Source organism: Lycium barbarum, chromosome 7 (assembly GCF_019175385.1).
Source record: "Lycium barbarum isolate Lr01 chromosome 7, ASM1917538v2, whole genome shotgun sequence".
NCBI classification, from domain to species: Eukaryota; Viridiplantae; Streptophyta; class Magnoliopsida; order Solanales; family Solanaceae; genus Lycium; species Lycium barbarum.
This window is the reverse complement of record NC_083343.1, coordinates 13,964,839-13,981,373: the sequence shown is the minus strand read 5'-3', so window position 1 is coordinate 13,981,373 and position 16,535 is coordinate 13,964,839. Positions and strand designations below refer to the sequence as shown.

The 16,535-nt window shown below is 42.7% G+C and overlaps 1 long non-coding RNA gene across 1 annotated transcript; it reads right to left on the bottom strand.

Annotated features, from left to right (window-relative positions):
* Positions 1 to 1,450: 1,450 nt before the first annotated feature.
* LOC132602157 (uncharacterized) lies at positions 1,451 to 2,408 on the bottom strand. The gene is made up of 2 exons (XR_009567628.1): positions 2,326 to 2,408; positions 1,451 to 1,705 (listed from the first exon to the last, which is right to left on the bottom strand). It is a non-coding gene; the product is annotated as an uncharacterized LOC132602157 (long non-coding RNA).
* Positions 2,409 to 16,535: the final 14,127 nt, after the last annotated feature.

The following is a 16,535-nucleotide window of genomic DNA, read 5'->3' as shown; positions in this document are numbered from 1 at the left end:
ACTTTCCTTAGATAATGTTAATTAAGTTGATTCAGGATAGGCTTCTCAGGGCTCATAGTATCCAAAAGAGTTATGCGGATAGGAAGGTTCGTGATTTGAGGTTCATGGTCGGAAAGAGGGTTTTATTGAAGTTTTCACCCATGAAGGTTTGATGAGGTTTGGAAAGAAGGCTAAGTTAAGCTCGAGGTTTATTGGGCTCTTTGAGATTGTCCAGCGTACCAGTTAGCCTTGCCTCATGGTTTTTCGGGTGTTCACTTGTGTTTCGTGTTTCAATGCTGAAGAAGTACCACACGGATGGTTCTCATATGATCCAGTGGGATTCAGTGTTGTTTGACCAAAAACTGGTTTATGAGGAGGAGTCGGTAGCCATTTTGGATCGGCAGGCTAGGAAGTTGAGATCAAAAGAGATAGCTTCGGTAAAGGTTCAATTGAGGTATCATCTGGTGGAGGAGGATACTTGGGAGAACGAGCAGACATGTGGAGTAGATTATAAATTATACAATATGATCAGAAGAATGTAAGCCTAGTAGAACCAGATCAAGATTGCAAACCAAGATGGGACATGATTTATACTCAACCTAAATTACCTACCAAGTGAAACTTGAGCTTATCTATTATGTTATTATTTTTGCTAAATTAACTTAAAGTAACAATATAATGTAGGCAATAGGATAAATGAAATATCCAAATCTATTTGTGCAACTAATTTAGGAAATGTGAAGGCCCCAAAAAAAAAGTACTCAAGTTGTAAATTGTAACTGAAATGTACAACTAGGATAAATCATGAGCCACTAAAGAAAATTGAAATTTCGAATACATAATGTTTTCGGGGCTACCCATTATAAATAATAATAATAATAATAATAAAAAAAAAGTATTAGCTAGCTTCGACCTTCGTCTCTAATCCGTCGCTAAATTTTGCCATAACTAACTTTTTTTTTAAAATTTTTTTACTAATTCGTGGCTAAACGGGATTAATGGAAGAAATACTTAGGACCCGTTTGTTCATGAATTTTTTTCACTTTTTTTCTAAAAATTATTTCACTTTATTTGGAAATCAGCATATATGGAATTTGAAAAACAACTAAAACCTTGTTTTGATTTTATTTTTTTCACTTTTTTCACTTTCAATACATTCAAACTACCAAATATCATTTGCAAAAATTATAACCAAATACAACTTCATCTTCAACCCCAACTTCAACTCCAACTCCAAAATTCCAAATAAAGTGAAAAGTACTTGGTTTTTATGGCCAAACGCCTACTTAGAATGAGATATTTATTCAACTATTTTTATCTTTATTTAGTTGAATGATTATCCAGGACCGGATATATCTAATTATAATGACCAAATTTTTGGCTCGTATCATAAATATCGTGAAAAGAATAACTTACCGGGATCTTATTAAAAGGAAACATACTTCAAAGATTTAAAACATACATTGTAATCCAATACAAAAGGACTAAAATGCCCTTTAATGAATAAATTCAAATCCATCTTTCATATTTAATTTTATGTAGAAATGAAGCTAACATTTGCAGTGACATGTATTGTTATTTATACATTGTCCTCCATTCTCACAATCATTAATGCATAATAACCAACATTTGCCATCAAACTCTGGATTATCATCTCTACCATGTACACATGGACTAACCTTGTGGTCCTGGCAACACACTGATGCATCAGCTATGTTATTGTAACCTGCAAAACCACAGCAATGTGCATAAGTTATGTGTGTGTGTGTTTGGGGGGGGGGGGGGGGGGGGGGGGCACATGTCTGTATGAATTTTTGTTAATCAGTGTTTATATGTTTTAAATGTAACTATTTAAAGATGTGCATGATCTTATGCTTGAATGATATAAATAATTTTTCAACATTTTTTAACCAAGACGTATTAGTTCTAACAGATAAAAAAATTGCATCTACTAATCACTTGAATCAAATACTCCCTCCGTTACGATTTATGTGAACTCATTTGACTGGGCACAGAGTTTAAGAAAGTAGAAAAGACTTTTAAACTTGTGGTGTAAAATGAGTCATATATTTTGTGTGGCCATAAATCATTGCATAGAGGTAATTTATTTCCAAATATAGAAAGAGGTCATCATTTTGGTACGGACTAATAAGGAAATGGGTTCACATAAATTGAAACTGAGGGTGCACAAAAAAAGCATATTATGACATTAGTCTAGCCTCTTGAACATTTAAGCGAAGGTACGCACAAGTACATTTCCTAATAAACAAAACCAAACATGTCTTTCATTAAAGGAATGAAAAGTATCAAATATAACATAGAGAAATTAATGCACGTTTGAAATACCTATGAAAAGTATAAGGAATGTGCAAACAAGAACTGAAACACTCTTGATAGCCATGCTTACAGTATAAATTTTTGGGTATGTGTATATTTTTTCTGACAAGTGAGAAGAACATGCTACTATTTATAATGCGAGAAATGAATAGGAGTCTTTGATTTTGATATTACACGTATCTGTACTTGAATTGTTACCATCCATATCTAGACTAGAAAGGAATGGTACTTATTACCTTGCCATCATCAAGAAAATGGTAAGGAAGAAGAGTATTATCAAAAGAAATTCAATGAATTTTTATTATCTCTTAATGACTTTTTCATATTGGTCCTACCATTTAGAGATTGTAATGATATGACATTTAAGAGTCTACTCAGTTAATATATGATACCATGTTATGATCATCATTTATATACCCTTAACATTTTGAATTTGGAAAACAATACCGCTTCATATTCTAAATGGTATAATAAAATCTCTTGATCTTAAATCAATGGCTACAAAGGAATAGGATTATGCCTGTATTTTTAAAAATGTCAAAAACGGCCTTGAATTAATATTAATCATACCATGCACTCTTATAAATAATTTAAAAAATAAACAATAGCATTGTACAAAAATTAAATTCTATCGCTCTTTTTTTTTTAATTATTTTTGTTTTGATATTTAAAGTCTCATTTTGTTGAATGAACTTTTTATTAAAGCTTCAAATTATCTTGATTCATTTTATTTAGTTTCATTATTATTGGAAACTTTATTTCATCAGACAAAAAAGAAGAAAAAATTTATTACAACTATTCAGATTTGTAAAAAATATTATTCTATTTTCATGTCATTCTTACATATCATAAGCCTAGTAGTTTTTTCAAAAAAGAAACACATCAAAAATAACTTTCCATTTATGATATATTTAATATGCTTTTAAAATCAAGAATCCGAAATGATGAAAAATAAAATATGCATCAATATTGTATATAAATGAGTAAATTTTAGTTAATGGTCCTAAAATTTTGAGTTAGAAAATAATACCTCGTTCATCTCTTATACTAAGAAACAAAAAAAAAATCAATTAACATTTTCAAGTAATTTTCAGAAACTTTAAATACAATATCAGCTATTAATTATGCTTAGGCAAAAGACATAGATTGCACCTTGAACTATACCTAAAAAGTCAACTTCACCCTCCAACTAATCGGGCGACCTATTACCCCCTGTTTGGATGGTGGTTTCCCGTGGTTCATTAATGTATGGTTTTGTATGCAATCATGTTTGTTTTCATCGTTCTTAAAATTATGTGGTATGATATTGTAAACCCGTAGTTCATCCCATGGTTATATAACCATGAAAGTCCCAATTTTTGTAACCACGAATTTGGTGATTTTTCCGTGGTTACGTATTTCATTTCCCATTATACCCCACCCTCCACCATCCACCCCAACCCACCCCCACCCTACCACTCATCCCCACCCCACCACTGCCTTACCCTTCACCATCCACCCTACCCACCCCCACCCTACCACCCACCCCCACCCCACCCCACAACCACCCACCTCACACCACTCACCCCTTCACCACCTACTACCCCTCACCACCACCCAACCCCACCCCCACAACCACTCGCCCCACCCTACCACCCACTACCCCAATCCTCATCCCACAACCATCCACTTCACACCACCCACCCCTCCACCACCCACTACCTCTCACCACCACCCAACCCCACAACCACTCACCCCCACCCTACCAGCCACTACCCCCACCCTCATCCCACAACCACCCACCTCACACCACCCACCCCCACTCACTACCTACTTATTTTTTAAAGTTTCTATTTTATTCTTTGCCTGAGTTTTATTAATATATATAAATTAATTTCTAATTAAAAGTTAAGGGTACTTTAGTAAACTTACAAGTTATTATACAGTACCATACAGTCAAACCAAACAATAAAAATGTCATTAAACCACAACAAACGATACAGTCTATCCAAATATTGTGTTCATTAATACAGTACAATACAATAAAACACTATATTATACCATACTATACTGTACATTAATGAACCACGAGAAACAACCATCCAAACAGAGGGTTACTCTCCCGATGAAATAAAAATGAAAATTTAATGCCTCCCTGAGAGCTAATGCACAAAATATAAAAGTTATTAAAAAAGAGGCGCGTTATGATTAAAATTTATTCTTTTTTCTTTATTGCAAAATTCATATTTTTGTAATCACACCCCACCCCTTCCTTTTGTTCATATTTTTTTCCCATCTCATGAGCTCAACCCACTTTCGGCAGTGCCGGAGCTCCGACGAGCTCGTCTCCAGCGACAACGCCCACAAAAAAAAAATGGTGTCTCTTCCACCACAATAGTCACTCCTCAAAGCAAGATTCAATTAATCTAGAATAACTTCTTAAACTCTTCAAAGCCCAGCAAAATTATCTCAATCATTTCTTTCAAATCTTGATCTTTCTCAAACTCTCACTTTCACCCAAACTCTCCTTAATGTCAATTTTTTTTTTAAGAATTTTAGCAATTTTACAGATCTAAAAACTTATCGTCGCTCCACCGCCAGCAACTTCTACTCCATAACTATCTTATTATTCTTTATTTTTCTCTTCAGATTCACTTTTGTTTTCTCTTTTTAAAAGATGAGACATGCTATGGTGGAGGAGTAAGAACCCAGGAACCAAAAGGAATTCAAACCATTGAGCTCCAACTTGGTAGAAAAGGCTAGCAAGATCGTGATGGTTTTGAACAAAGTAATACTAAAAGAAAGGAATTAAAATGAGAAAAATGAATGAAATAAGTTGAACATTGATCAGAGAAAATGGACGTTTTACCGGAAGAAAAAATTCCGGCCAACATTTGTTGAAGCACAATACATTTAGAAAGGAAAAAATCAAAGTTATTCGTTCTCTAAGTTTGATTTTCCAAAAGGATCAAACAACCAATGGAGATTGAAGGTCTTGAAAACGAAGAAGATATAATTATTGGAGGATTTTAATGGTTAGTTAAGAATTAATTAGTATAAAATATAATTAACAAAAGAAAAATTAATAAATAAAGAAAAGAAAAGGAAAAGAATATTAAAATAAAAATTTAGAAGATTTCTGATGTGGTGCTAACATATCGCTGACGTGGTAGGCGAGCGTGTAATCCTCTCTTTTTGAAATTGGTTATATGTGTATCAAGAGGTAAATAAATTCACTTTTTCATTATGTAGGGGGCAATAAGTCGCCCGATTAGTTGAAGTGTGAAGTCGACTTTTCGAATATAATTGAGGGTTCAATCTATGTCTTTTGCCTTATGTTTATATTGAAGATTATCATTATTCATTAAAGTATTTACCAATAAAATAATTTCCAAAACAGTTAGCATTTAGTATGTAAATGTAACATAAAAATAGAAAATTCCTTTAAATTTTTGTTTGTTGTTGTAGTAAAATTAGTAATAATAATAATGTAAATAACGAGATATATCAAGAATTTTTAGAATTTGAGCTCTAAAATAAAAAACAATATAACGTAAAGTTTAACGGCCAGATAAAACCAAAAGAAAAAAAAAGTATGAACTCTAATTATAAAGTATCATTATTTAACAATTATAATTACTGAAAGATATGTCAGGAATTATAGTACTGAAGGTCATTTTTGACATTTTAAAAATTTATGCAATAATACAACACATCTAACCACTGATTTAAGATCAAGGAAATTTATTGTCTCATTCAAAATGTGAAGGGGGTATTATTTTTGAAACCCAAAGTGTTAACGGGGTAAAATGGGCTTTACACTATTTCTTATTCGCTAATTTGACTAATTTAAAATATAGGAATAATTTCGAAGACCTCCCTCCATATTTGCCTCAATAACACTGATCTCCCTTGTGATTTAACATATTATAGTACCCTCCCTTTTGTATCTTTTTTTTTAATAAAACATATTTAAATCATAATTGTTTATGTTCTTCCAAGTCTACCCTTTGTGACATCAAGTTTGTTCTCTTTCGCACACAATGACACACAATTCAAGACCATTAATGAACTGGGTTTTCCATCCAAAGTGAACGAGCAATGAAGCAAATAATAACACCAGCCTTTCTGGTGTTGCTCATTTTATCATCGATTTCACCACAATAATATGCACAAAATCTTCCCACCAAATCCACAAACTCAATTTTTTTTATTCACAGAAGCAGAAAGAACCAAAAACTTAGAAGCAACAACTACACTTTGGAAGATATTTAACTACTTGAAAGCTATATAAGGATAAGTAGACAAGACGTAAAGATGAATATTATAATTGTATGCGGTAAAAACCGGGTACGAGGCAAACCGGTGGAACGAGGAACCGGCGGAAGGAATGAGAATGTGCCGGATACTATTCGCCCTTGACCGGGGTAACGCTTGGGCCGAAGTTAAGCGAGGGCACCGACTGATCTGCCTTCTGCGTCATTGAAACGGCCAAGGCCGGCGATCCGAGCATTCGTGGCCGTTGGTCCGAGTAGCCGTTGGTCCGAGTAGCCGTTGGTACGTGTGGTCGTTGCACGCGAGCCACGCGCCAGTAGCGTCCTGTCATGGTCAACTACCCACCATGCGTGTGTCAGACGGCGCCGTCAGTCTAATCCCACCAAATTCGTGCAAAGCTGTCCTTATTACTATTATTTTTATTAGTTCATATTGTATGGAGCCCATGGAGGTCACACTATAAATAGAGCACCTCCCCTTCCTTTGAAAGGGTTGGCTCCTTTACTTTCCAAGAACATTTATAATAAAAGAGTTCATATATACAATTTCTCTCTCAATATCTGATCCGGCCAAGGATACTTGTTTCCATTTATATTGTGTTTCTTCCATCAAGCATTCAACATTGTTTATAAACGTTTATATTCATAGCAAATCGTCATCATTAGCCGTTTTATTGAAGAACCCTCATATACATATTTTCTCTATCTAATACACATCAAGACCCAAGCACATATCCTATACCCACTTAAAAAATTTAATTGATTATCCAAAATCGGGGCAAACAGTTTGGCGCCCACCGTGGGGCTAGGATAATAGTGATCTTTGGTCCTGATTTCTATCATATTTATCAAAACCAAAAGCATCTGTAGACGGACTAAATGGCCGACATCGAACAATCCGGCCATGTCAACAACACCGAAATTGTGGCGGAAAATGAAGGCATCGGACTACGGGAATTTCCAAATCCCGCTGACCCGAATCTCGTCGATTCGAGGGAGGGCTCAACCGGCAAAATACCATGGACCAGGAGAATGCCACCCCACCGGCCACCAATCCTCTAAATACTCACAATTCCGTTACGCTGTCACGAACCCAGGGCCGGAAAGAACCGGACGCACCAAACGGCGGTGTTAGCTTACGCTTAATTTTTGAGATGTTGCAGGAACAAAGAGCGGCAATCGCCGAGCAAGGAATAGCAATTGCCCAGCTGCAGAGCGGAAAGGGTGAAGCAGAGCCAGAAAAGGCAAAGGGTACTGCCGAAACCGGAAGAAATGAGGCGCGAATGGTTGAGAGCAGCGGCTCCGGAGCCGGCTCCTCTACCGAGGTCCTAAAGATGCTCGAAACTTTGGTGAAACGGGTAGACTCAACCGAAAAGAGGGTCGAGACATACAATTCTCGGGTGGACCAGATACCGGGGGCTCCACCTTTGCTGAAGGGGCCGAACTCAAAAAGGTACATCCAAAGGCCTTTTCCTCCGAGTACAGCCCCGAAACTGATCCCGAAGAGGTTCAAAATGCCTGATGTACAGAAGTATGACAGCACAACGGACCCGCACGAACACGTGACCTCATATACCTGTGCCATAAAGGGCAATGATATGGAGGAAGATGAGATTGAGTCAGTATTGTTGAAAACAATTGGGGAGACTCTGTCGAAGGGGGCATTGACGTGGTATGACCACCTACCCGAGCATTCAATCACTTCTTCCGAAATGCTCGCCGATGCCTTTGTAAAGGCCCATGTCGGTGCCAAGAAGGTGCAGGCCCGCAAGGCCGATATCTTCAGAATAACCCAAAGGGATGATAAGTTACTGCGGGAGTTTGTCAACCGATTCCAGAGGGAACAAATGAAACTCCCCCCGGTTCCAGAGGAATGGGCCGCACAAGCTTTCACAAAGGGGCTCAACATGCTAAGTTCAACTGCTTTAGCCAAATTGAAAGAAAATTTGTTGGAATACGAGGCTGTGACATGGGCCGATGTCCATAACCGGTATGAATCAAAGATTCGGGTGGAAGACGATCAGTTAGAGCTCCCCCCGATCCCTGCAAAAATGGATAGAAGTTTTGAAAAGCCAAAGAAGGGTTATGGAGCGAAGGCCGAATCGTCGAGGGAAAGGTTTCGACCATACTCCCATTCGGAGAGACAAAATTTCAGGTCGGAAAAATCAAGGGAAAGCCCGAGCCATTTCTCGGGTCGGGGTAGCAAGCAGGTCGAACGACCGACGAGTAGCCGGGGGCTCTCTTTCAGGAGCGATGCCGGAAGTTCCGCCAGTAATAAGGGCCCACCGAAGATCTCGGAGTACAACTTCAACGTTAGCACCTCGGGCCTCGTCTCGGTCATCGACCGCGTCCCGGATGTAAGATGGCCGAAACAGCTAAGGTCGGATCCGGGCCAACGGGATCCGAACGTGGTGTGTGAGTATCATGGAACCCATGGCAATAAAACCGAGGATTGCCGCCAGTTGAGAGAAAAGGTAGCCCGCTTACTGAAAAACGGTCATCTCCGAGACCTGCTGAGCAAGCGAGCCAAAAATCATTACAAGCAAAGGGAAGCTCATCGAAGGGTCGAGCCAGTCGAACACCAGCATACAATCAACATGATAGTTGGGGGTATTGACGCCCCTCGGGGGCCGGTAATGAAACGGACAAAGGTTTCTATTGTACGAGAAAAGCGCATCCAGGACCACTCAACGGGGGGCTCTATTTTCTTCGATGACGAAGACGCGGAAGGCATCATTCAACCGCACAATGATGCACTGGTAATTTTTATGCTTGTCTTTAAAACTAAGGTTAAACGTATTTTGGTTGACCCAGGTAGCTCGGCCAACATCATCCGATGGAGAGTGGTCGAACAGCTAGGGCTGCTCGATCGAATTATATCGGTGGCCCGGGTACTCAGCGGGTTCAATATGGCTAGCAAAACCACGAAGGGAGAGATCTCGTTGCCCGTGAACGTAGAGGGCACCATTCAGCAAACGGTGTTCTATGTGATTGAAGGGGACATGTAATATAATGCGTTATTGGGCAGACCCTGGATACATAGCATGAGGGCAGTACCCTCGACACTGCATCAGTTGCTGAAATTCCCCACCCCGGAGGGGGTGAAAACCATCCGAGGTGAGCAGCCCGCAGTAGAGGAGGCGGCGCCCCAGCCCAAGGAGTCGGCTCAGGAAGAAAAGGGTGTAACCGGAGGGGAGGTCCCCCAATAGCAACCACAGTATACCGGGCCAGATCTGGTGCATGAAGAGGATGATTTCGGGGTACCCAGATCTTTTGGCATGCCGGATGACTCGGACGCGACCAAGTCAACCGTAGAGGAGCTGGAACAGATCATCCTGTTCGAATACTTACCGGACAGAAAGGTATACCTGGGCACGGGGCTTACCCCGGAGCTCAGGCGCAAATTAATTTAGTTTCTTCGAGCTAACGCCGATTGCTTTGCATGGTCGCATATAGATATGACAGGTATATTGCCGGAAATAGCATCCCACAAGCTCAGCTTGGACGAGAAGTTTCCCCCGGTGAAGCAAAAAAGAAGGCCCATGGCGGAGCCAAAACACGCCTTCGTAAAAGACGAGGTAACAAAGCTTTTAAAAATAGGTTCCATCCGGGAGGTGAAATACCCGGATTGGCTTGCTAACGTGGTGGTGGTGCCCAAAAAAGGTAATAAATTTCGAATGTGTGTCGATTATAAGGATTTAAACAAGGCATGCCCGAAGGATTCATTTCCACTACCTCACATCGAAACAATGATCGATGCGACGGCCGGACATGAAATGTTAAGTTATCTCGATGCTTACTCCGGGTATAACCAAATCCGGATGCACCCGGAGGATCAACAGAAAACATCCTTCATCACCCGTTATGGGACTTAATGTTATAATGTCATGCCTTTCGGATTAAAAAATGCCGGTGCAACTTACCAACGCCTAGTTAATGGAATGTTCGAAGAACAAATAGGGAAAACGTTGGAAGTTTATGTTGACGATATGGTTGTCAAGTCCCTGGAAACAGATGACCATTTAAAGCATTTGCAGGAAACCTTTGATGTGCTCCGCAGATACAACATGAAGCTCAACCCGGAGAAATGTGCCTTCGGGGTAAGGTCCGGTAAATTTCTGGGTTTCATGGTGTCAAACCGGGGAATCGAAATCAATCCGGACAAGATCAAGGCCATCGAGGTTGTGAACAACATAAATGGGGTGCAGAAGCTCACTGGAAGGATAGCGGCACTGAGTCGCTTCATATCGAGGTCCTCGGACAAGAGTCACCATTTCTTCTCTTTGCTCAGGAAGAAGAACGACTTCGTTTGGACACCAAAGTGCCAAGAAGCCCTACGAGAGTTGAAGAGGTACTTGTCTAGCCCCCCATTGTTGCACACACCGAAGGCCGGCGAGCCGCCTTTCCTCTACCTAGCTGTCTCCAAAGTGGCGGTAAGTGGCGTTTTGGTCCGAGACGAATCCGGTATGCAATTCCCTGTCTATTACGTGAGTAGAACTTTGGGGGATGCGGAGACCCATTACCCCCATTTGGAAAAATTGGCATTAGCACTGGTAAGCGCTTCCAGAAAGCTCAAACCTTATTTTCAATGCCACTCCATATGTGTAGTAACCACTTACCCTTTGAAAAACATCATGCATAAACTGGAGTTGTCAAGTAGGCTAACAAAATGGGCTGTAGAAATTAGCGGCTACAATATCGAGTATAAACCTCGAACGGCCATCAAATCCCAAATCTTGGCCGATTTTGTGGCAGTCTTTGCCCCAGCTATGGTCCCCGAGGTCGAAAAGGAACTTTTGATGACCTCGGGGAAGACCACGGGCGTTTGGTCTCTACACACGGACGGGGCCTCGAACCTCAGATGTTCCGGACTAGGGATTGTCCTTAGGACCCTGGCCGGGGATGTCATTCGACAATCCGTTAGAACTGCTAAATTGACTAACAATGAAGCTGACTATGAGGCTATGATTGCAGGTTTGGGATTGGCTCGAAGCATGGGAGCCGAAATAATCGAGGCGAAGTGCGACTCGTTTTTGGTCGAAACCAGGTGAACGGTGTGTTCAAGGTCAAAGACGAACGGATGCAGAGGTACCTCGAAAAAACCCAAGTGGTGCTTCATCAATTTAAAGAATGGACCATGCAGCATATACCGAGGGAGCAGAACAGCGAAGCCGATGCATTAGCAAATCTGGGATCCTTGGTCGAGGGGGAGGAAGTCAACCCTGGGGCAACGGTGCACTTATCCAACATGGCCATAGAAAGCGGACATGCCGAAATATACACAATGGGCTTAACCTGGGATTGGCACAATAAGTACATCGACTACTTGCGTGATGGTAAGCTCCCAAATGACCCGAAGGAGTCACGGTCACTACGGACCAAGGCTGCCTGTTTTTGCTTAGTGTACGGCCAACTGTATCGACGCTCTTTCCTCGGTCCCCTGGCTAAGTGTTTGGGCCCCGGTGAAACGGAATACGTGATGAGAGAGGTACACGAGGGAACCTGCGGCAACCACTCCGGTGCGGAAGCTCTGGTTCGAAAGATTCTCAGGGCCGGTTATTACTGGAACCGTATGGATGAAGACGCGAAACGTTTTGTCCGAAAATGCGATGGGTGTTAGAAGCATGCTCCGATGATTCACCAGCCCGGGGAGTTGCTGCATTCGGTGATCTCACCTTGGCCTTTCATGAAGTGTGGAATGGACATTGTGGGTCCATTACCTTGGGCACCAGGTAAGGCCCGTTTCATTTTGTTTATGACTGACTAAATTTCTAAGTGGGTTGAAGCGCAGGCCTTCGAAAATATAAGAGAGAAGGAAGTCATCGACTTCATATGGGATCACATCATCTACCGTTTCGGCATCCCCGTCGAGATAACTTGTGATAATGGTCCTCAGTTCGTGGGTGGCAAGGTCAACAATTTTCTCGAGGGATTGAAGATCAAGAAAATCGTGTCAACCCCGTATCGCCCATGTGCAAACGGACAGGCAGAAGCCACGAACAAAATGATAATCCAAAATCTGAGGAAAAGACTTGAAGCATCAAAGCACCGCTGGAAGGAGATATTGCCGGAGGTGCTGTGGGCTTACAGAACCACGTCCAAATCGAGCACGGGGGAAACCCCATTCTCATTGGTTTACGGGGCCGAAGCCCTCATCCCCGTGGAGGTTGGCGAACCGACCCTCCGTTTCAGGTATACCACTGAGGAGTCAAACGAGGAGGTCATGGCCGTGAAGCTCGACCTCACGGATGAACTATGCGAAAACACGTCGGTCCGCATAGCGGCCCAAAAACAGAGAATGGAAAGATACTACAATCAAAGAGCCAACTTTCGACATTTCCAAGTCGGGGACTTAATGATTCGAAAAGTTACCTGGCACACCAAGAACCCCAACGAGGGAAAGCTGGGTCCGAACTGGGAAGGCCCGTACAAGGTAACCGGTATAACGGGCAAAGGATCGTACCAATTAGAGTCCACGGACGGGCAGCGTCTGCGTAATAACTGGAACGTGGCCCATCTGAAGAGATACTACTGCTAAGGTATGGCCTCCCCGTATTCTCTTATTAACCCTTCTCTTTTGCAGGGAGTCAAGAACGGGATGAAACTAGAATTTAGGCCAGAAAACACGTCTTGCACTCCTTTCCTTAGTGCGGTTTTGTCCCAAAATGAGTTTTCCGACAAGGTTTTTAATGAGGCAACGAGTACAACGTGTTACTTGACAAAAATGAAAGACCGGCACCCGGAAGTCCGAGGTCACACCCTCCGATTGGGGACTTAATAGCACTCACCCGACCTTGCAGCTCGGATAAGTGCTAGGGGAATACCATGCCTGCACCGGAGATGACCCCGGTCAAAGAAGATGAGGAAACTCAACATTTGCTACGGAAAAACTAAGGCCCGACCATCGGCCATAGCCTTCGATGTAAGGACCAAACGATCACAATGAATCGTGTCCCATTTAGCATTTGCTACGGCAAAACCAAGGCCCGGCCATCGGCCATAACCTTCGATGTAAGGACCAAACGATCATAACGAATCGTGTCCCATTTTACATTTGCTACGGCAAAAGAAGAAAGAGTTAAAATTCTCATATGTACAAACATTTTGCAAACACAAAGTTATCAAAAGTTGGGATAACAGCTTTCTGATAAATATACTTTGCCCGGTTGATAACCACCGTATTTCGATACTGCCTCATTCGCATACCCTACGCCGGGTTCCGTGGTCGAAATTCGACAAAGGCAACGAGATCACAATGATCCAAACCAAAATATCGATAAGCCTCCCCAAACGGGACTGCCACGTCAAAAAAAATTCTTTTTAGCCAAGGCTAAAAGAGCACCGGCCCCTAAATGTCGGATAAGACCTACGGGCACGATGAATTAGCGACTACGAGTCGACTTGTCCTAGAACGGACCAACAATTATAGCAAAAGTAATAGCGAGCATTCAAACGAAGCAACAGGAAAAGGATATTCTTTATATATACAAGGGATGCTTTTTACATCAAAAATCAAAATCCTACAAAGACAAAAAACAAAAACAAAGGAAGGCGAAGCACAAGCCCTATGCTATCCGGCATGACTAGAGGTGGATGAGTGCTCGGACTCGGTCTGCTCGGAGTCGTCTGACTCGGACCCGAGAGCACGGTTGGCTTCCTCTTCCATCCTCTTGGCTTCGAGTATCAGGGCCGGAAGATCCGAAAGGCCATGCCCAGCTTGCTCGAGGGTGATCCGCCGAGACTTCCACTTCTCATACTTGGCAACAATAGCAGTATGAGCCTCGGCCGCCTCCACACTTCTCTAGGTTTCTTCCAAGTCGGCCTCAGCCTTGGCCATTTTTGCTTCCAGATCAGCCCGGTTCTCCTCAAGGACACTTATCCTACGGGTGGCTGCCTCTAGCTCAGCCTTAAGGCCATCGTTGGCAATAACCGCCTTCTCGAGCTCAGATCTTAGGCCTTCACATATCCGAGACCGCTCATCGGCTTTCTCCTCGAACACCCTCCTGCGCTCTTTGAACAAAGCAGCCTCGGACTCGAGCTGCCGGTTCCTCTCGGCCAGGCCCGTTGCATCAGCCTTCACCGAGTCCAGTTCCCCCCGGAGTCGGGAAACCGTGGTCTCGAGCTCATCTATCCTCGAGGAAAACTGGGTTTTATCCCGGCTGAGGCCGATTTTATCAGCCTCAAGGCTCCGGTTATAGTTGGTCATAGCGGCTAGTTCACTCTTCAAATGACGATTTTCGTCCTTATCCGCATCGAGCTCAGGACGGAGGTTGGCAGAAGCAGACTACCCGGGTAGAGACACGTGGTCGATAGGAGGGGAGGCGTTACGCAACCGTTCCCGCCAACATGAGAAGATAACGACGAGCTGAAAGAGCCACCGGTTTCAGAAGTTATCCACTCCCCGTTACTCCGATAGATCAGAGATCCGGGAAGTGTGGGGCTATCTGTATGCCGTAAAAACCGGGTAAGAGGCAAACCGGTGGAACGAGGAACCCGCGGAAGGAATGAGAATGTGCCGGATACTATTCGCCCTTGACCGGGGTAACGCTTGGGCCGGAGTTAAGCGAGGACACCGACTGATCTGCCTTCTACGTCATTGAAACGGCCAAGCCCGGCGATCCGAGCATTCGTGTCCGTTGGTCCACGTGGCCGTTGCACGAGAGCCATGCGCCAGTAGCGTCCTGTCATGGTCAACTACCCACCATGCGTGTGTCAGACGGCGCCGTCAGTCTAATCCCACCAAATCCGTGCAGAGCTGTATCAGGAATATTTTGGTCTCCCTGTGCATTCATCTTTACAGTCTTTCTCCAGTAAGCCACCCAGGCAGAGAGCTCTTTAGAGCTCGTTCTCTCAACCGGTAGACAGGGTTATCCCGATTGGGTCCTCAGCTTAAATTTATCAATCTCTGCCCTCCAGGGGCTGCTTTTTGTGTGGAGAGATTGGTCACATTGTGAGGAGGTTTCCCTAATCCTGACAGGATTATCAGTCCCAGAGGACTCCGGCATCGTTAGGTAGTCGAGGTGGTGCTTCTCAGAGGGGTGGTACTCAGTCAGGCCACGGTAGTTCTCAGGTTTCTAGAGGTGGATCTCAGGCAGTTAGAGGTGGGTCCCAGAGTTTGAGAAGGGAATCTCAGTCTGGACGTGGTAGGGCCCAGTGTTACTCATTTTTAGGTAGGCCCGAGGAAGAGGCCTCAGATGCTGTTATTTCATGTACTATTTATGTCTGTCATATAGCAGCTTTCGTGTTATTTGATCCTGGATCCACTTATTCGTATGTGTCTGCATATCATGCCGTTGATTGGGATTTGCCTTGTGATAGAATAGTTATACATGTTCATGTGTCTACTCCGATTGGAGATTCTGTGGTCGTTGATCGAGTTTATCAGTCTTTTTTGGTTACTTTTATGGGGTATGACACTTGGGTAGATTTGATGATTCTTGATATAGTGGATTTTGACATTATCTTAGGTATGACCTGGCTTTCTCCTCATGACGCAATCTTGGATTGTCATGCCAAGACAGTCACCTTAGCTATGCTGGGCATTCCTAGACTTGAGTGGAGGGGTACTCCTAGCCCCACTCCTAAGAAGATAATTTTCTTCCTTCAGGCGAAGAAATTAGTCAATAAGAGGTGTTTAGCTTACCTGGCTCACGTGCGTGACACTACTGTTGCATCTTCACCTCTTGAGTCCATTCCTATTATGAGCAAGTTCGCGGAGGTATTCCCGTCTGATCTGTCGAGTATGTCAACCGATCGCGATATCGATTTTTGTATTGACTTAGATCTGGGCAGTCTCCCTATTTCTATTTATCGGATTGCACCTGCCAAGTTGAGAGAGCTTAAGGACCAGTTACAGGATTTATTGAACAAGGGGTTTATTAGACCGAGTATCTCCCCTCGGGGTGCTCCTGTGTTATTTGTAAAGAAGAAAGGTGAAACCATGAGGATGTACATTGATTATCGCCA